At 35.6% G+C, this 22,212-nt stretch overlaps 1 long non-coding RNA gene across 1 annotated transcript; it reads right to left on the bottom strand.

Annotated features, from left to right (window-relative positions):
• Nucleotides 1–1,028: 1,028 nt before the first annotated feature.
• Nucleotides 1,029–7,084, bottom strand: LOC110785279 (uncharacterized). Its single transcript, XR_002532567.2, has 3 exons — nt 6,700–7,084; nt 6,258–6,369; nt 1,029–1,386 (listed from the first exon to the last, which is right to left on the bottom strand). It is a non-coding gene; the product is annotated as an uncharacterized lncRNA (long non-coding RNA).
• Nucleotides 7,085–22,212: the final 15,128 nt, after the last annotated feature.

Genomic DNA, 22,212 nt, shown 5'->3' with positions numbered 1-22,212 from the left:
GCCCTTATGCGAGCCTCAGCTTCTTCAACACGTTCATAGAGCTCTGCTACAGCCGTTGCTAGTGAAGTCACCTTGAATAGGATTCTGAGAGAATGAGTTCGAGCACCTAGTTACCACATGATTTGAATTTAGAAATTGGACTTCCCGACACATGATATGATATGCATGCAATGAATGAGACCTAGACTTGACTCTAAGTGCCACTCCGAAGATTCGAGATTTTGGATCTTGTATTTGTATTCGAGATTTGCGACCCGTTGGAAATATTTGAGAGGAGCTTCATTCTTTTGGGGAGGTTTTCTCCATGTACTAGAACTTGAAATATCGAAAAAGAATATTTCGACCTATTGGAACTTGGACTATTTTTAGGGGAATCTCAACCCATTTGGAAATTGGACTTGAATTATTTCAAGGGATTTTCAACCTATTGGAAATATTTTAGGAGATTGGATTTTGTATTATTTCAAGGGAGTTTCAACCAGATCGAAAGGGAATTGGATTTTGTATTATTTCAAGGGGATTTCAACCCGCACTACTACAAAAATAGCCTAAGAAACCGTGCAAAATAAGGCAAAGAAACCTCACTTTATACGGTGCCTAGGTAGTAGGTCTCTTAGCATAAGAGACCTTACTTTTTGCCCGGTTTCTTTGATATCTCTAAGAAACCGATTTTGTCAAAAAACTGGTTTCTTATAATTAGATCATGTTCTGTGAATTTAAATACAAAGAATAAGAGACCGAAATAAGGAAGTATGCAGTTACTTTAACTGTACTAGGAAACCATTTTATTACAAAGTGCGGTTCCTTTGACTGTACTAGGAAACCACTTTGTTACAAAGTGCGGTTCCTTTGATTTGTTTTTGCGTACGGTCTAAGAAACCATATTTATTAAATATCTGGTTTCTGTGATTTTTTATTTTATTAAAACGTGTACTAATAAATTATTGACATACAATATATATTTTCAAATTACATGGTAAGTACCTGTTAGATTCAAACAAATATCCAAATTAATTGGCTCAATGGTATGGTAATTAATAATCCATCAACTCTATATGATATGCTTAAAAATTCTCCAAACCGACCAATGTACCAACTTCTTGTTCTCCAAAGCAATAAAGTAAATAAAACTAATGTAATATAACATTCTCCAAACTCTAATCACAAGTTCAAATCTAAAAAAAGTACTTCAAATGTATTAACTTGCTACGAGATTCCCAAAACATTTGTTAGAAAGTTTCAATATGTACTAGCTACAAAGGTCATTCATGATCATATCATTTTCTTCATCTTCATCAATCTTTGCTTGAAAAAGTATGTAACCAAGGTATCCCGTGTCTCGTCAATCATCGCTTGAGAATAAGTGGCAGGAACTTGAGGAAAGTACTACATATATACAAGACATAAAAACGATTAGAATAAGTATATGTTATAAGATATAAACTAATCAAGTACATGTGAAGTAAATTTTGTCAAGGATGCTTAATTCTACGGCGGAGGATATTAATTAAGATTAGGTAAATGTTTTAAAATAGCTTAATTCCCGGTTCGACTTACATGAAAACAATCAAAATAAATTAAAACTTTGACTTAAAGAGACTACATCATTTAGGATCAAGTCCATGAGGATATGCCAGCTTTTCTCGTATGAATTCTTCACAACCTTCATGGATCACACTCTAAGTCAACCTCTTCATATCCCAACCTCCTGACTACACTCAAACTAAACCGTGCAGCCAACTTCGTTTTTGCTGTTTTGTATGATATAGGTTTGACCTTAATGTTTGTTTTTTATTTGATTATCTGAATTTCGTTGATAGATATTTGATTATGAATTTTTAGCAGATTTGATTATGATTGTTTTGGATGATATAAGTCTGATTTTAGTTTGAACAAGCTTTTCTAATCTATATTAGACCTGGTTATCGGGCGGGGCGGGTCAGGGTCGGTGCGGGTCAAAAGAGGGTCGGGTATTGAAAGGGTCATTTTTAGAGGGTCGATAATGGGCGGGTTAAAAGCGGGTCGCGGGTCAATAGCGGGTCATTATTGGGCGGGTCAATAAACGAACAATGAAAAATGAAAAACAAAAGAGCCATGTGCAAGTACAAGTAAATACGAAGCTATGCATGTAATTTTTTGTATCATTACTATTTTTATTTTCAAACTAATTGTAGTATAAGTTTGACCCTATAATGACCCTGTCCAATAAAGGCCCTGTCCAATAAGAGTCATGCCCAATAAAAGCCCTATTAACTTGACCCTAACCCTATATCCATTGGACTACCCTGTCCAATAACCAGGTCTAATCTATATAGTAGGCTTAGATGTTTACAATTGATAAAATCAGGTGAATGTACTCTACTAAGCTTCTCAACATGGTGCAAAATTGTTGGATAGTGTCAACCTGTTTGGATAGTGGCACTACCATTAAACAAGGTGATTGGAGTTAGTGGCAAGAGCTTGCTGTTTGGTTAGATGTGTAATTGTTTGATTGACTGCTAACTTTGGTTCTAGACAATATAATCTTTATACCTTCTCTGTTATATTCTGCGTTGACCAAGTACTTGGCAGGGGTTTTGATGTTCTCGTGTGCTCTTTGAGAAATAGGAATAACACACTAAAGCCTAATCAATTTCAAACCAAACATAACCTGACTTGACTAATCTATTACGCAGGTCGACAATAGCACCTGATTTCCATGCTTATTATTTAAAAACAGAATCAAGACGGTTATGTTAACTAGCTTGACACTGGAGAATTATGTTCTGCCAGTTTTTTGTCTAGCAACAACTAGCACAATGTCTATTGTCTAATACTATACGTCTTATATTTATAATCAAAATCATAATCCACGCCGTTTCAAGACCGGTTTCAGAGAGGGTATGCATATTGTATTTCTAATGAGATTACCTTGTTTATTTTGCTTATAGGGTGCTTGTGTTAAGCTAATTGTTGTGTTGCTTTGGTTAGGTACTCAAGCTGCACCAAGGAAGCTAGGAGCAGCTGCATCAGCTTAAACAAAGTGAAAGTTTCAGAGGGTTTGGTTTGGATAGATACTTTGAGAAATTACCTCTATTTTTGCATCTTAAGCCTTCCAACCTTTTTTTCTTCTTAAGAACTTGGAGACATTGTATTGTGATCAGAAGAATGATAGTACTGGTTTTTTGTTTCTATTTACAATGTGGTAGTTTTAAATTTTTTCAAGTTACATGATGAGATTATTACTAGTTTCGAATTTTATTGTGCGGCGAGTTATCTTCTATGATCGTTTTGAACCCGTGAAGTTGATTTTGTTGCTCCTCTTTGCTCATCTACCCTTCTTGATTGAGTAGTTTAGTGAATTGCACAGAAGATAGATTAGACATTGTGAATTTAGTCTTCTAGTGTAAAAATAAATAGGGACAGCTGATTAATTATCAACTGGCTTTTGTGATGTGGACTTCAGACTTCAGTTGATACATCAAGATTCCACGCATAAGTTCTCTTATTTGAGTGGATTAAGCATGGATCGGACGTATAGTATTAGACAATAAACAAAGTTGTTTTATGATTTTGATTTAGGTACTTCTTCCAATTTTCCGTTTGTTTGCTGTTTCTTTTTTTCCGGATAGTCTACTGAAACTAGGTGATTTATTTCATTATTTTCTATGTTTGTGTTCATGTGCAGATATCTTCCCTAAATGACATGTATAAGAGATTAGAGGACTGTAACAATAGTTAGCAGCAGTATAATAGCAAACTTCAAACAGTCATTCTACAGCCAAGGAGACCTTGAAACGCGCCGAGAGTGAGAAAGATGATGTAGTAAAAAACCTCAGCACCTTGAGGGGGACAATACAGTTCATTGCAGGAACCAGTATACGTCATCCATGGTGAGTAAATCAAAATGATATTTTTTGACAGTGGATTAATTACTGGATATTCTTGTTTTCTTTTCTTTTGACAGTGGATTAATACTCGCACCGGTTTGACCGGTGCGGAATTTAAGACACTTGAATTGACGTATTAATTTAATGGGTAGTAGTTGATACTTGATAGTGGGGTATTTGTTCTAATATAGTTAGTGGGAAATGTGTAAGGGAGTAGTGGGGGTGTGAATTTTTAAATGATTTTTTGTAGGGAGTGAGTTAGTACATAAGTGTGAAAAATAATATAATATTGGTAAAAACTTTCTATTTATAGAAGCGGTGCAATATTAAGGAACGACCCGAAAAGGAAAGCGATGCGAATATTAAGGGATGGAGGGAGTAATGTTAAATTGTATTTTTGTGGGGTTACTGATATGGATGATTCTTTGGGGTAGGGTTGATAGAGCCATAGAGGTCGAAATTTCGGCACTGGGTTGAAAAATATGCAAATTATGTACACATGTAGGTTATTTCTGTTCAAAACATTATATTTTAGGGAAGTTTTTTTCCTGGGATTATTTGATAGCTTTGTTATTGACTGAAAATCATCAGAAATTTTTGGGATTATGAATTTGAACTGATTACGTTGGGAATCCATACTGAAAATCTTTTGGGGGGTTTTTGATTGATATTTTGTTAACTTAAAGCACTGGTGTAAAAAGGTCTTAGTTAGGGATTTGGTGTTATGCTAGCTGTGGGGGGAATCATATGGAGTTACATTGATTCTGCAACCAAGTTTGGTTGCTGATCAATGATCATAATGCTGGATTTATCTGGAACTACTGGTGATTTGCTGCAAGTTAACTGTACTGATGAAGACAAACTTTCATTTGATTCTTATTGCAGGCGCCTTTGTGATTTTGACCCTATACCTTCCATTATACCTTGGATTTGAGCACCTTTCTACTTACAAGAATCCAGAGGTTTCTATCTTAATCCCTTTAATTGTTTAATTTGTATTTTCTTTATGATATTCTGCTTTTTATTTGAGCCTCTTTCTATAGCACGTGCGCAGATGTCTTAAAACTAATAATGATTATCTATGGTATTTTGTATTCAGGGGCAGAAGTTTCTGATTGGAGTCATCTTAATGGTTCCATGTTATTCTATTGAATCGGTAAGTTCCGGCTATGAGTGAAATTTGTGTGATACAGTTGTTAAATTTTGATTAAAAAATATTACACAAAAGTTGAAGCACAGGTATGTTGGTGCTCTAAAACTTTATCTGCCAAAAATGTCTAATATTGGTCTCTGATTGAATTGGAATTGGAGCCACTGCTTGGTGCTTAACTCCAACTAGAAGAACCTAAGGAAACTGTCAATGCCCTCAGATCAGATGTCAACAGATCCGCAGAAGCGTACAATTCTGTTGCTTCTGAAACGGAGTAGTCAAGACCACATGCATGTTATCTTGAAGGAGGCGTCCAAGGACTTAAGGTGGACCTGATGCCCATCGGCTTCAGATAGAGCCGCAAGATGCAAAGTCCGATGCGAGGCATCTTAAATTTGCATTAGAAGCTGCTGGTAAATTAGGCTAATCACATTTTATCTTTACCAGTTATTAGTACCATTTATCTTTATTCCCTTGTAATACATTGTGGTGATAATTACAGTGTATCAGTAAAAAAAATGGATTAAAATTGTTTTGCCGGTCTCTTCCTCATCATGATGCCTAATTGTTATTTTTTATATCACCTGAGATTGCATCTACTCATAAGGCCTTCTCCCTTTCCGTTGAAGTACATTGAGGTTACCTACTTTATCGCCACTTCTATTAAGATCTAAATTTAGTAACAGACCCTTATTCGCCTAATAAGATATCAAACGGCGTGGACGACTGTTATATGTATTACTCGAAAAATGACATGTACAACCTTAGCATGTTCTATCAAAAGCATAAAATAAACAAACATTGTGATTAAGTGATCCCTACTATAGCAAGCAATATATAGATAGTATCAAAAAGTATCCTTCCAAAACGAACCAACCTCACCTTTTCTAATTTTCTTCCTCATGAAGCATTATCATTATGTGATTCCTACATTGTTTCTTTGCATCTGCAAATGTAAACTGAATCTATTTTCTCCCTTCTTTTTAGGTACTATAACAGGAATCACTTTATAAGAACGGAAATCTTTGAACTAGGAACTATCTATTAACATCATTATCAATCATAATACCCACTGAATTACAAAAAAATAAATAAAAATGCAACTCAAGAAGCATAAATGCCAAAAAGAAAAAACAATCATATCAAGCTGTAACTCGCTAACTGACAAACATTATTACAAACCCTAATTAATAAAATAAGATTAGGGGAAAATTAGGGATTTTTCAGAGAACGCGAACCTGATTTCCCCTGTAAAAGTGTTGATGGTTGCTTTAATTTCCCTCTCTATCAACTTTAGCTTGAAATTGCACAACGAAATCGAAAGAAATCCCCAAAATAACAATAAAATTTCTGCAATCCCACAATATTTCACTCAAATTAATTTCTAAACAAGAAAAAATTCCAAATTTCTTTGCATTTCTCTGGGAAAAAAATCATAAGAACCGAACTAAAATTTAACGAAAAGGAAGATTACATACAGAAATTACAAAGTAGTTGTTCACCTATTTTTTTAGCTGAAACTTTTCCTAACCCTTGTATTCATTTTTTTAAAAAAATTCGTACATGTCATCATAGAAATTTAATTTCAGATGAAATTTCAACCAAATTATCACTCAAACACAAATGAGGAGAGAAAATTGTAAAATCATAATTAGGGGAAAAGTTGAAAAGAGGTATTACCTAAAATTACAGGAGCTGAAGAACTGGCGGCAGAACGGAGGTCGTATGTGGTGGTGGAGACGGTGGTTGCGGTAGCGGTTGAAGTTCCAATGGAACCACAAAGTAGAAGAAATTAGGAAGATGGAGAAGCGATTGGGAAGGAGAACGAGTCGCCCTTCGCCGGCGATGGTGCGGTGGTGCGGTGGTGAATTGCTTGAGCTCTGTGAAATCGGTTCTTGATGAATTGAAGTTAGGTTTTACGAATTAAAGGAAAAAATTGAAGAGAAGATAAACTTGAAATCGTGGATTCAGGAAGAGAAGTTATTTTGTTTCCTGGCTGTGCGCAGGTAAGGTTAGGCGGAAATCCAACGAGGCAAAAAATTATTCACAACCTTAGTTACATTAAAAAATAAATATGATAATTTTATATAGTATATTAGTAAGAAACTGGATTTGAAAGATCTACGGTTTCTTTGATTCTTTCTTAAATATAATATTATTTAGGGAACCAAATATTTCAGATATGCGGTTTCTTATATTTTTCCTAAGAAACCACACTTCTAAGATAATTGGTTTCTTCATCTAAGAAACCTAATAAGTGACTTATACGGTGACCTAGCAATGGTTCCATAGCCAGTTTTTGTAGTAGTGCCGTCAATATTTTAGGGGAATTTTAACCCATTGGATTTTGGAATTTAATTTTCAAAGGAATTTCAACCCGAAGTAGATTTGGAGTATTTTAGGGGAGTTTCAACCCGTTTAATTTTGAAGTATTTTAGGGGGATTTCAACCCGTGAATAGAATTTGGAAATCGAATCTGTATTATTTCTGAGGAGTTTCAACCCGTGAATAGAATTTGGGAATTGAATTTGTATTATTTCTGAGGAATTTCAACCCGATGGATTTGGAATGTTTCAAGGGAATTTCAACCCATTGGATTTTGTATTATTTCTAGGGATTTTCAACCCATGATAGAATTTGGATTTTGAATTTGCATTATTTCAAGGGATTTTCAACCCATTGGAAATATTTTCGAATTTTGTATTTGGGAGCGATGGAAAGCAAGAACTCTTGCAGTTCGAAGATGAATTTGAAATTTGAGTTTGATTCGGAATTTGAACATGGAAATGGAAAAGATGTATTTTTGTATAGAGTATGAGGCTATGAATTTTGAAATGCAAACTTGAAAATCCGGCATTACGCCGCCATGGATTTGAGGCATTGGATTTGGAATTTTGAAAGTCCGGCATCACGCCGCCGTGGACTTGGAATTTTGAAGTGTTTGGTCATGGGGTTTTGAATGTGAAGTTGAATGAGGAATATTCGGCATTATGCCATCATGGATTTGGAATTTGAAGTTTTCGAATATAGGACTTGAAATTTGAAGGATTGAATTTAGAACTTCGAACTTGAGGTTTGAAATATGGAATAGAAAAGTCGGCATTATGACGGCATGAGTTTGGACATTTGAACTTGAGGTTTTGAGATTGAAATTGGTAACTTCAATTTGAGGTTTGAAGGATGAAATTGAATATTTGAATGCTTGAACTAGAAAATCCGGCATGACGCCGTTGAATTTAATTTTGAATTAGGAACTTGAAATTAGGACTAGAAAATACGACATTACGACGCCGTTGGATTTGAATTTTGAATTTTGAATTTGAATTTTGAAATTTGGAATTTGGAATTTGGACTAGAAAATCCGGCATGATGACGCCGTTGGATTGAACTTTGAATTTGGAATTTGAGATTTGGACTAGAAAATGCGGCATTATGACGCCGTTAGATTTGAATTCTGAATTTGGAATTTGAAATTTGGACTAGAAAATCCGGCATTATGACGCCGTTGGATTTGAATTTGAAATTTGAAATTTGGACTAGAAAATCCGGCATTATGACGCCGTTGGATTTGAATTTGAAATTTTAATTTTAAATTTGGACTTGAAAATCCGGCATTATGACGCCGTTGGATTTGAATTTGAAATTTGAAATTTGAAATTTCGACTAAAAAATCAGGCGTTATGACGCCGTTGGATGGAATTTGGATTTGGAATTTGTGCGTGAGACGTGTTTAAGGGCTTTGAATCAAATGGAGTGGCACTCCTAAAGGACCTTAAATCGGAGATTTTGGATGCATGAGGTGTGAATGATGGTCCTAAGGGTTTGGTTTCCTAGTTGGAGGCTAATGGTTTTGGCAAAGCTAGAACTCGAGGTTAGCCATTCACGCGTGTAAAGACGCCCACACAATGCACAAATAGCATGTTGTCATACTAACATGGATATGAAATGCGACATGCAAATTTCTCAACCTAAGGTCGGTATAAGTTTTGTATGATGCAAGTGGTCGGTTTTGGGTTTCAAAAGGGTACTAGACTAAGAGGCGGATCCGGCAACAACTTGCACATCCACCTAAGGGACGTGTGTGTCGGCAGACAACCTCCATACTTGACATCGGGAATGTCAAGCACATACCAAGTTTCGGTAGGTGTGGAAATGGTCACACACTTTGGTCAGGAACTGTATGGAGAATCACCATTTCGTTGCCCCCAAGGGCTAGCCCGAATGTAAATCACATCCGTATTGAGAAAGGTAGAAATTCGTTTTGCACAAATATGGTTTTCGAAATATGCATGAAATGCCTAGAAATTGAAAATTGAAAATCGCATTTGAATATTGTATTTGAAAGGCTCGTTTTTCGACATTCGTTCTGAAGGTTTGGGAGTGTCCTTCGAAATTAAAAAACAGACTGACTCCCACCTGAAAACTTAAGCAACAGAGCCACTGTGAGCCACTGTGCTGGATGCATGCAGCTGGCATCCTGAACTTAAGAAGATCAGTGGCTTGCTGCTCAAAGTATGCTCGTATTTTCGAAGTTGAAATCAGGAACTCCCCAGCGGAGTCGCCAGAATTGTAGAGGGGTTTTTCTTCCGTCTTAGACAAGTTTGTATTTCCCCTACGGAAGGCTTTTTGTAATTTTTTGATTTCGAAGTAGTCGACACCAAATATTTTTAAAAGTCCCGTTTGGAAAGACCAAAATTGACTCTACTCAGATAAGGCATTGAATCTTATAAACGGATGGGTGAGATACGGGCAAGGGAACGAGATGCTTATTCCGCGAACCATAGAAATTATATTCAAATGCATGGCATAAAACATTTTCGAAAATACCCTAGTCATGACACTATGTGGGTTTGAATTTAGAACTTGCACAAATAGGATTTCTACTTTTGTATTGTGACCACTTCGCTTTAAAGTTAATTTAAGGGAACCTGAGGCCGGTTTGTCCAAAAAATTATCTTTGTTAAGCGTGGTGTAACTTGTATTTTGTATTTAGGATGTGAGGTGATGAAAGCGATAAAGAAGTAAAGCAACATCACAATAGAAAATGAGTGCGTAATTAGTAAAATACATCACCACCTAGAAAGGGACTAGGTGAGAATCCACATTGCCTAGAAGGACTAGGCAAGTAAAGTTGCATAAATAGAAAGTGCGGAATTGAAAGGTGCAATATTTAAAGGCATTATTGAAATTGCAATATTGAAGTGCATAATCGAAAGATGCGATATTGAAATTATACTATTGAATTTGAGATCCGAACGCCAAACGACTTCTTAAGAATAAGTGCGTCCGACACGGATTCAAGTCTAAAAATCTCTAATTTAGGTCAAGTTGCTCAACCCAAAGAGTCTTAGATTTTTGACATAGAAATTGAACTTGAAATACTGAATTTTGAACATTAAACTTGTATATTGAAATAAGGAGTCTTGAATCTCAAAGATTAGATCTTTTAATGTTGAAAAGATTTCATCTTTGATATGCTCCATGAGTTGAAATGATTCTAGTTTAAGTTAGTGATTACAAACAACCTTAAACATCATAAAATCTTGAAAATGAAACATGAACTTGAATATTGAAAAGTGGAGTCTTGATTCTCAAAGATTAGACCTTTAAACATTAAAAAGGCCTCACCTTTGATTACTCCATGTTTTGAAGATGGTTCTAGTTTAAGGAAGTGATTACAAACAACCTTAAACATCATTGAATCTTGGAACTTTGTATTTGTATCATAGAAAGTGTTGATTTTATAAAAATGTGTGATTGTTGTAAGTGACACTTTTAAGAGTAAAAGTGCCAACTTTACTAATCATTTTGAAATAGAAATCATAGAAACATAGTAGATTAGGATTGGGATTCGGAAATACATAGTTATGTTTAGGCTAGAATGTTAGGTTATGATACATATGATAAAACATAAATCATGAGGAAAACCTTAATGCCAGGAAACATATTATTTACACATAATCATATAGCATAATTTAGATGAATACACTTTGTAGCGTGCCTTCCCTAGATGCGCCCGAACCGAACAAGAACAAGTCTTTAGGACTCCAAGTGTCGTCCCTCCGTAGATAGTCCACAGCACGTCCGCCTTAAGCTTGACCAACTAGAATCGCCCTTAAGGCTCCTAGGAATTTTCGGCTAAAATGGTTGCAAGTGTTTGGCTGATTTTTGCTTCAAAATCTTACCTTTAAATACTTCAATGTTGTATATAAATTTGTGACCCTAGGCACCTATTTATAGAGTTATGGAAAAGGACTTATAATCCTATTAGAATACTAATTTAGTTTAATTAGAATCCTGCTAGAACTCTATTAAATAAACTTTATCTATTAGGATTAGGATTTAATCATATGAGGAATCCCGATAGCATTAGGATTCGTGTAGCACGCATGCACGCAGTGCCCAAGCACCGCACGCCCATGCGCAAGCCTTGCGGCCCACGTACAGCGCACAACGCCGAGGCCCACTTGCTCGCAGCCCATTGCTGAGCTCGCGCGCGCCAAGGCTTGGCTGGGCCTGGCCTTGCGCTGGGCCTGGTCGAGGCTTGGCGTGTCATTGGATGCGTTGGCTTGCTGGGCGATGGCCTGGCTTCGTGCTGGGCCTTCGTCTAGCAAGCCTCGTCCGATGCTAATTCGTACGATACGCTTTCCGATTAAATTCCCGATTCCGGATTTCATTTCCGATACGAACAACATTTAATATTTCCGATTCCGGAATTAATTTCCGTTTCGAACAAATATTTAATATTTCCGTTTCCGGAATTATTTTCCGATTTCGATAATATTTCCGATTCTGACAATATTTCCGTTTCCGGCAATATTTCCGATTCCGGCAATATTTCCATTTCCGATAATATTTTCCGATACGTACCACGTTTCCGTTTCCGGAAACATCTACGACTTGGATAATATTTATATTTCCGACAAGATCCATATTTCCGTTTCCGGCAATATCATCGTTTTCGGAGTATTCATTTCTTGCTTTTGACGATCTCAGCTCCCACTGAAACCAAGATCCGTCGATTCCGAATATCCATACATGGAGTATTTAATGCCATTAAATACTTGATCCGTTTACGTACTATTTGTGTGACCCTACGGGTTCAGTCAAGAGTAAGCTGTGGATTAATATCATTAATTCCACTTGAACTGAAGCGGCCTCTTGTTAGGCATTCAGCTCACTTGATCTCACTGAATTTATTAACTTGTCAATTAATACTGAACCGCATTTATTAGACTTATCATTAAATGCATACTTGGACCAAGGGCATTATTTCCTTCAGTCTCCCACTTGTCCCTAAGGACAAGTGTGCATTTCCTAATTCCTTTGTCGCTCGATGCTTGCTCTTGAACATAAGGTAAGAGTTGTCATCCTTATTACGTCAAGAGGTGTTTCTCGGTTTCAGAGTTCAGCTGATCAAATAAACAGATAATCATAGCCTATGATTCATCTGAGGAAGGCCATGCATTTTACAGTTTCTAGCTCTCCGAGTGGCCTTGTACAACTTTTCAGCATCTCATCCCGATTTATGGGAGGACAATCCCAATCTTGCGATCTTGAGATTAGACTTCGTTTGATAGGTGATTACCTGAGCGTTGCCTTTATAGCCTCCTTTTACGGTGCGACGGTTGGTCAACGTCAAAGTAAGCAGTTCTCAAACAACTAATCTCAAATCAATCAGGTATTGAGGATTAGTGTCTAATAATTTTAATGAAATTTACTTATGACAGATTTTCATCTCTTACAGTAAAGTTTCATAGTTCTGTCCGATACTAGTCTTCCCAAAGTAAGTATCTATGCAAATGATTATGACATTGCCATGTCCACATAGTTCAAGAAACAGAACTACTAGTCATCTTGCATTCTAGTCGTCTAACGTTTTCTATGCGTCCATCTTTATAGAAAACTCCGACCAGGGACCTTTTTCAAATTTTGACATTCAAGTTCACTTGATAGACATTTCTTAGTCACAGGACTGGTCCTGACAGTCTATCTTGAATATATCGTCAAATTTGAAGGGACTCATCATTTAATACTAAACCAAGATTAAATGGAATATGAAAATACATTTCATATATGATAAATGTACAACTCCAATGTTTTACAACCATGGGCCTCAAACCCATCTTTAAAACATTTCATGGAATTCAAAGCTATATATGCTTGATTTCCAGTGCTACAACGTGAGTGTTGCTTCTCTCTTGTTGCATAGGTTTAGTTATCATGCTTTGCCAATATTAATATCCTTTTCATCGAATGTTCTTCAAGATATGATGATAAGATCTTTTGAGTATGTTTATTTTGTGATCTAGTCTTTCTTGCTACATTAGTGGTTCTACGCATTTTGCAATGAAGAACCATTAAGTCAACGCACATGTGATCTACCCAGTTCAATGAAGAACTCTTTAACATAAACAACCCTGTTTTATTGCTTCTTAGGCAATAAGTACTTTTAATTCAACTGTATAGGTTGCTAGTGATGCTTTGGTTGGATTTACTTATCCAAGCAGTTCATAGATACGTGGAAGACTTTCCAACTATATCTTAGAACATAGAAATTATTATTTTAATTTCCCACGCAACAACCCATGGTCTCCAATTCATGTTGCCATTTCAAAACACGATGCTTTTTTAGCTCATCTTTGTCAATGGTTAACTCCAAAGGAATCTTGCTTGATCCTTTGCCAGTGTTTATGCGTGCAGCATCAATATTTAGCATATCCTTATTTCCTTGAATCAAGAACTATTCCTATGTACCTTTTCAAGTACCTTAAGTATTCTTAATCTCAATCTAGTTGATCTTCACTTAAATCAATAGAGATTGGTATATGTTCGTTATGCCAAAAGTCATACGATACATTTTTGGCGATCCTCATATTATATCATACATGATAAATTCTTTTGCAGAATAATTCCCAATTGAATTCTATTTATGTAACTTTAGCTCATTCTAGTTTCAGTAGATACTAAATCCAGCTAAATTCTTTATAATATAGGTTAAGAATCTCACTTAGATCCTTTGATGTTTAACTTACTAAATGCTTATACATAGTTCAAACATTCGTTACTTAGATTTATTCATATGGGTCGAATATCTCCAATGGAGTCTTTCGTGTTTGATTTAGTAAATGCCATTACTTAATCCAAAACAATATTATAAGATCTTTTGAAATAGATCTTAATACCCAGTATGTACTAAGTTTCGCCTTGGTCCATCATTGATGAATAATTTCAAACCTAATTTATTAGCATATGAATGTTATTTCACAATAGAGAGATATGTGTGAGATACACATAGGACCAATTAAGTTTTTACGTACTCCCACTAAACTTCTGATATATCTATAAGAATCATGTACATTTTATGAAACTAAAATACTTATTAGCTTCACTAAAATACAGTTTTAATTCCCAATTTGCTTGCTTAAATCTGTACTTAGATTTCATAAGCTATCTTTCCTTTTCAAGTATTTATTTGGATCCACAAATCCTATGACATACCATGTACATAGTTTCTTCCAACATTTGATTGAGGAATTCGTTTTTGTAATCCAATTTCCATGTGTACCAATATGCAATCATTGCTTGAATTATAGACTTAAGCATTACGATTATGCATGAGGTTTCAACACAATCCACACCGTGAATTTGCTTTGTGTGTGAACACAATTCAATGTTTGATGGTTTTTATCCTTAAAACCAATTTGCAACCAATAGGTGTTAAACCATTCTTGCAAATCAACAAAATTTCAATTTTGTCATCAAAACATTTAGCAACTAATCTAGCTTTGTGTGTGAACACAATTCAATGTTTGATGGTTTTTATCCTTAAAACCAATTTGCAACCAATAGGTGTTAAACCATTCTTGCAAATCAACAAAATTTCAATTTTGTCATCAAAACATTTGTTATGTTTTATGGCCTTTAACCATCTAAAAAATTTGAGTCTATATATGGCCTTTAACCATTTTAGGGAATCTAGGTTTCGTCATAGCTTTCTTAGAAGTCATAAACTCATTAATCTACAAGATAATAGTTTGACTGCAAGTTGTAGGTTTCTTCACTATCTAATAGAAGAATCTCATAGTTTCATTGACCTGAACTCTATGTTTCTTCACTATCTAATAGAAGAATCTCATAGTTTCAGTGACTTGAACTCTATGCCTACTTGGGTATAGAACATCAAACAATAGAATATCAATAGCCACTTGAAAGTCCTTTGAATATTCTGTTCTCCTTGAAGCACTTGTAAAGTCTTCTAAGAGATGTCTATTCTTTAAAAGCCACTTCTAAAGTCCTTAAAGAATACGTGTTCCGATTTTCTAAAGAACTTCGAAAAGCCTCCGGAATGTCCGTTTATGTTTGTTGTTCGCCTTGAAGACTTTCGAGGTCTATTTTCTCCCACTTGTCATTTTGGAAACGAATCTCCAAAAGGACATCATTTCGAGCAAACAAACATTATGTTCTCAAAAATTCGTGGTAGAAACAATACCCTTATGTGTCATTTGAATAAATCACAATGAAACATATATCTATACCTTGGCCTTAGTTTGTTGAATAACAAACACTAAGCTCCCACTGAGTTTAGCAACTCTTTAGATATATAATTATGAAAAGATATTCTGAAATTACTTTTCAATAGCTTTGACGAATTTGGTTTAGTTTGGTGGTAGTTGAGCATTTTGTTTTAGAAATTATAGGAAAAGTTTTTATGATTCATCATTGATCGAATCAAGTACTAATTGACTTCGATCATTCCAACGTAGATATTTCATATCTTATGGAGCTCGATCGTGAAATTACAACGCACAATCTTGATGATCATATTTGGTCTTAAAGTAATCATCGTTATGATCTAACCTAGATCTTTATGATTTCTTGCCAAGTGGATTTTATACTTCTAAATCTTTGAACTAGCCAAACAGATTCAAATTTATATCACTTAAATCTAGGTGAAATAATAAAGTCATAAAATCTTTCTTTAGCTTTGAACTCTATTGTCTAGGCGTTCTAACAATAGTTCATATCTTTTGTTACTTTCAACAAGTAAGACTAGCTTGTCTTGAATTGATCTAGAAATCAATCAACTTTCAAAAGTCCATCGAAATAGAGCTTATGAATGTTAACTTGTTGATATGGTCTAAGCAACAATGCCAAAGATTAGTGGAACTCAAATCAAGGGGTTGATTTGAACCTAGTAAAGTTTTTATTGTTAAAGAGTTGTTTGTTTTTAATCAAGCATATTGACTCAAACCGTAAATGAACATTTCATTCAAATAAACAAACAAACAAGCATTGTTTTCGTTCTTTTGAATGTGAGTCTTTCTGTGTTTGAAGCAGAAATTTAGGTATGCTGATTATAGAACAAAATAGCCATTAAGTTCCAGCCTTTGAAAGGACTTAAAACAAACTAGATGACCCTACAACTAATGTAGCATTGCCATGCTTCATTTCCCACTTGTAGGTCATTAGTGTATCCTAACTTCCATTATTTGAGTTATTACCGAAGTAAGAACCTCAAGCGGTATATGATACCAAGGATGTTTGATTGCTAGGTCACTTCTCTTTAAATATAAACTTATAGGTAGATACGGGATTGTAGATTCCTTTCATTTGTTCCTTTGTTTTCCTATTTCTTATACCCTTTCTAATAGCCTTAAGAATTGAATTCTAGTGTTGACTTTTATACTTTGTTTAGACATGTCCAATGACACTAAACTTCTTACCATTTATGTTGAATATTCTGTTTCAACTAGATGATCTTACCAGAAGCTTCTAAAGTTCTCTAAGCATCAATCTATTCGAATGTCTAGGGACTAGACTCATTCGAGAATTAAATGGAAAAAAGATTTTAGGTTGTTAACCATTGGTAAAGCTGAGCGTTTAAACTCAATGATTTATGATCTCAAAACTTACATTGTATTTTGAATTCACAAGCACCAATCGGTTCGCCATTCGACTTTGATACTCGAAAACAACCATAAAAGTCGCTAAAAGAAACGTACATGTTAAATTGCTCATTTTCTCTCATTTACGTGAATCGTTCTTGGATTCACTACCAATCGAGGAAATTCACTGTTACCTTTCTAAAAGGATTTACTGCAGTGCAAGATATTTAATTATAAACAATAATTAAAATATACATTGAAGTATGCAAAGTCTAAACATTTATCATGAGTAATAACTTGAAATTTAAAGCAATCATGCAATTTAAACAAGTCATTGGCATTTTATTCAAATTTATTGTTCCGGCAGGTGTGAATAAAATGATTCCAAGACCTTAAAATCATTCAAGAATTAAGCACATTATGTATTTTGACTCAATTCTAAAATATTTTAGGTAAACAAAATCCTTTTGCTAATAGTCTAGAAACTACTCTTGGTTAATAGGTACGTCTAAGAACTTATTAGGTAAACATATCAATTTTGCCACGACATAAAAGGACTCCTTACATATATCGTTGAGTTTCACCAAAACTAACATGTACTCACAATTATTTGTGTACCTTACCCCTTTAGGATCAATAAGTAACACCTCGCTGAGCGTAAAACTATTACTAGATTGATGTAAAGGTTATCCAAGTAAGTGTTATTTTGGCCTGACACCTTTTCAATTTTTTTTTTTAAGTTTGGAACTAAAGGCTCTTACTATGTTGGTTAGATTTTAAGTGAACTAAAATCCTTAATCATGTAACATAATCAAGCCACAATCTCATGCATATTTAAGACATATTTAAAAGCAATAAATAACTTAAACCATGCATAAGATAATTGTGATCTAGTATGGCCCGACTTCATCTTGAAGCTTCAACTTCAAAGTCCTTCTTGAAAATGGATTGGAAACTTCTTGAATTTCACTGTGGGAGGCGTCATTTTCTTCAAATAGGATCAGCTATAATTAAACTAATTACAACTATTTGATGGTACGCATACCATATTTGAATTGAAAAACAAACTTTGGTGCATTAGACCAATTACATTCAAATTAATGGTACACAGACCATATTTTCTATCCTATTTGGGCCATACTAGTCACTTCATAACCTACAAAACAGTACATATACAATATATACCATTCACCCATTCATTATCATGAATGGCCCACATAGCTAGATAGTAAAACACGTTATGCATCACTTAAATATTTGCAACAATTAATCAAGGGCACCAATAATCTACTAATTATTAAGTCCTTATTAATTCTAATCAAGTTGTTTAACCTTAAAGGACTTGTAGACCTAATCAAGAGTTTATGACTAAAATTTCCCCCACTTAAACCAATTACTTTATATGCTTTACTAATTTTAAACATAAAAATGTATTTCTAGTTTAACGAGAAACATACAAGTTTAATTAAAATTTAAAGCTCATATAAAATTATAATCGAATCCATTTAGTTAATTTATTTTTCAGTTGAATTAAATAAATTTAAATTAATTCAAGGTTTAATTTTAGTAAAATAATTAGTATAAATTAAAATTTATTAAAATTATAATATTCAAAATTAAAATCCGAGAAAACAATTTAAATTATTAATTTTGAAATTAATTAAAATTATTTCCGAACTGAAAATTTCAATTTAAAATTCAAAACGACTCAATCGTAACACGACGAGCACTTGGGCTTGCGCCCAAGCCCCATCGTGTGCACGACCGATCGCATGGCCATGGCACAATGTCAGCAGCAGCCACGCGCAAACGCAGCAAGCCAAGCCACGCTTGCGCGCAGCCTGCTCACCCGCATGCATCGCAGCAGCTTTCGTGGCGAGGCAACGCTCGTTGGTGAGCGGAGCAGTGCTGGCTAGGCGACCCAGCTTGCGCTCTCCCGCGTGCGCGCCTCGACCTTGTGCCACGCCCCTTCGCCCACCGCCCATCAACACAGCACACACACGCCCAGGCTCCTTGCCTCGCGCGTGCGCGCCATGACTTGGTTGCTCGCTGCATTCGTACCGCACGGGCGACGAGCTCCCTTGCTCGTCGTCGCGTGCCCGCACTATACAACACCCCTTAAGGGTAACACGTAGCTTCCATTTCTTTGTGCGTGCAACATTTATGAGCGTCTTTCATAAAAATTTAAAATTTTTAATTCAAAATTAATGACAAATTAATAAAACATATTAATTTCATAATTTTAGGGCGAAAAATCGAAAAATTATTAATCAATTAATTTAGGATTAACATGGATTCAAATCTAGGTCATAAAAATTTAAAATTTTACATAAATTAACAATTTTTATGGTAGTTTTTAATCATAGATACCTAATTAAATTATTAATTAATTATGAAAATCAAATCAATTCTAAATTATTCGAATTTCAACAAATTAATCATAATTACAAATTAGGTTGTATAATTAACAAGTCTAGGCATTCAAAGTTGTTAAACATATACTGTATGTCAATCAAAAACTCAAGATTTATCAACAAGAATCGCAAATATTCAATTTAACATCTTAAATTTACAAACTTTTGCGTTCGAAAAACTAAAACCTCCGAAAAGTCATAGTTAGGCTTTTAAAATTTTAGAATGCCTTTTACATGCGGAATTGACACAAAAATCACTCGATTTGGATGAGTAACAAATAAACTGCCGAAAAACTGCGGACATATAATTAAATAAACGCAATTTGCAATTAATTAACAATTACGAAAATTAATCACCCCTTTTAATTCTTTGCAAATTTACAAAATTTAACCATGTCATGCAATTTAGATTATGAAAATAATAAGAGGCTCGTGATACCACTGTTAGTTTATGATACATATGACAAAACATAAATCATGCGGAAAACCTTAATGCCATGAAAAATATTATTTACACATAATCATATAGCATAATTTAGATGCACACACTTTGTAGCGTGCCTTCCCTAGCTGCGCCCGAACCGAACAAGAACAAGTCTTTAAGACTCCAAGTGTCGTCCCTCCGTAGATAGTCCACATCACGTCCGGATCCGCCTTAAGCTTGACCAACTAGAATCGCCCTTAAGGTTCCTAGGAATTTTCGGCTAAAATGGTTGCAAGTGTTTGGCTGATTTTTGTTTCAAAATCTTACCTTTGAATACTTCAATGTTGTATATAAATTTGTGACCCTAGGCACCTATTTATAGAGTTATGGAAAAGGACTTATAATCCTATTAGAATACTAATTTAGTTTAATTAGAATCCTGCTAGGACTCTATTAAATAAAGTTTATCTATTAGGATTAGGATTTAATCATATGACGAATCCCGATAGCTTTAGGATTCGTGTAGCACGCATGCACGCAGCGCCCAAGCACCGCACGCCCATGCGAAAGCCTTGTGGCCCACGCACAGCGCACAGCGCCGAGGCCCACTTGCTCCCAGCCCATCGCTGAGCTCGCGCGCGCCAAGGCTTGGATGGGCCTGGCCTTGCGCTGGGACTGGTCGAGGCTTGGCGTGTCATTGGATGCGTTGGCTTGCTGGGCGATGGCCTGGCTTCGTGCTGGGCCTTCGTCTAGCAAGCCTCTTCCGATGCTAATTCGTACAATACGCTTTCCGATTAAATTCCCGATTCCGGAATTCATTTCCGATACGAACAACATTTAATATTTCCGATTCCGGAATTAATTTCCGTTTCGAACAAATATTTCATATTTCCGTTTCCGGAATTATTTTCCGATTTCGATAATATTTCCGATTCTGACAATATTTCCGTTTCCGGCAATATTTCCGATTCCGGCAATATTTCCATTTCCGATAATATTTTCCGATACGTACCATGTTTCCGTTTCCGGCAACATCTACGACTTGGATAATATTTATATTTCCGACACGATCCATATTTCCGTTTCCGGCAATATCATCGTTTTCGGAGTATTCATTTCTTGCTTTTGACTATATCAGCTCCCACTGAAACCAAGATCCGTCGATTCTGAATATCCATACATGGAGTATTTAATGCCATTAAATACTTGATCCGTTTACGTACTATTTGTGTGACCCTACGGGTTCAGTCAAGAGTAAGCTGTGGATTAATATCATTAATTCCACTTGAACAGAAGCGGCCTCTAGTTAGGCATTCAGCTCACTTGATCTCACTGAATTTATTAACTTGTCAATTAATACTGAACCGCATTTATTAGACTTATCATTAAATTCATACTTGGACCAAGGGCATTATTTCCTTCATAGAATTCCTCTTGGAGCTCCCAATTGCTTAGAAATCTGAGATTTGTATGGGATTTTTGAAGAGTTGTATTTTGGATTTTGATAAGCAATTTTGGTATTACGAGGTTCTGGTTGTGTATTGCCTCCCCTAAAATGCTGAAAATTAGGGGTTTAAATAGGAAAATGAAGGACTAAACGCCAGCTGACGCCAACGTTCAGCGCAGCAACTGCGCCAGGCGCTGCTGACGTGGCACAGAAGCTGCCAAACAAGGACGAAGATGTCGTCCTTGTGTTTGGCTTGTAGTGGGCGTACCTTTGTACGAATTGTACGTTGTTTGGCACGTAGTCTTGCTTGGGGAATAAGGATGTTTGCGACTAAAAACTAGCCGTTTCGGTTTTTGAATTCGGTTTTACGGGACGAGGTCCGACCTGCTCGGTTTTGTGGGTCGGCGCCCGAATTTGGATTGCTTAGTGTCATTTTTACTGGAAAAGGCCTTGTAAGACCAATGGAGTGGTCCATTGGGTGAGATTGTACTTGGATTTTAAAATTGGTTTTTGGAATTTGAATGTTGTATCGAGTTCCGGAAGGGGAACGGCCTCGGGGTTTGGACTTTGGCTCTTGGATTTTGGAATACATTCTAGCAATTAGGACTTCCGCACGGAGTTGTTCAAACCACCTAGCAAGGATAATGGTATCGGCATCATCCCAATGGGGAGACACAATTTAGGTGTGTACAATGTGTTGTATGTTTTTAATCATGATGAACATATACCAATATTTATTGATCTAAGTGAAGATCAACTAGATTGAGATCAAGAAGATCCTATGGTACTTTAAAAGGTAATAGGAATTGTTATTCATTCAAGGAAATGAAGATAGGCTACATAATGATGCCATACGCATAAACACTGGAAAAGGATCAAGCAAGATGTCTTTGGAGTCAACCATTGGCAAACACGATCTACATGTATCATGGTTTTAAATGACAACATGGATTGAAGACCATGAGTAGTTGCGTGTGAAATTTAAAATGAATTTCTATGTTCTAAGATACAGTTGGAGAG

The sequence above is a fragment of the Spinacia oleracea genome, chromosome 4 (assembly GCF_020520425.1).
Source record: "Spinacia oleracea cultivar Varoflay chromosome 4, BTI_SOV_V1, whole genome shotgun sequence".
NCBI classification, from domain to species: Eukaryota; Viridiplantae; Streptophyta; class Magnoliopsida; order Caryophyllales; family Amaranthaceae; genus Spinacia; species Spinacia oleracea.
The sequence above is the reverse complement of the archived record's forward strand: the minus strand, read 5'-3'. Positions and strand labels throughout refer to the sequence as shown.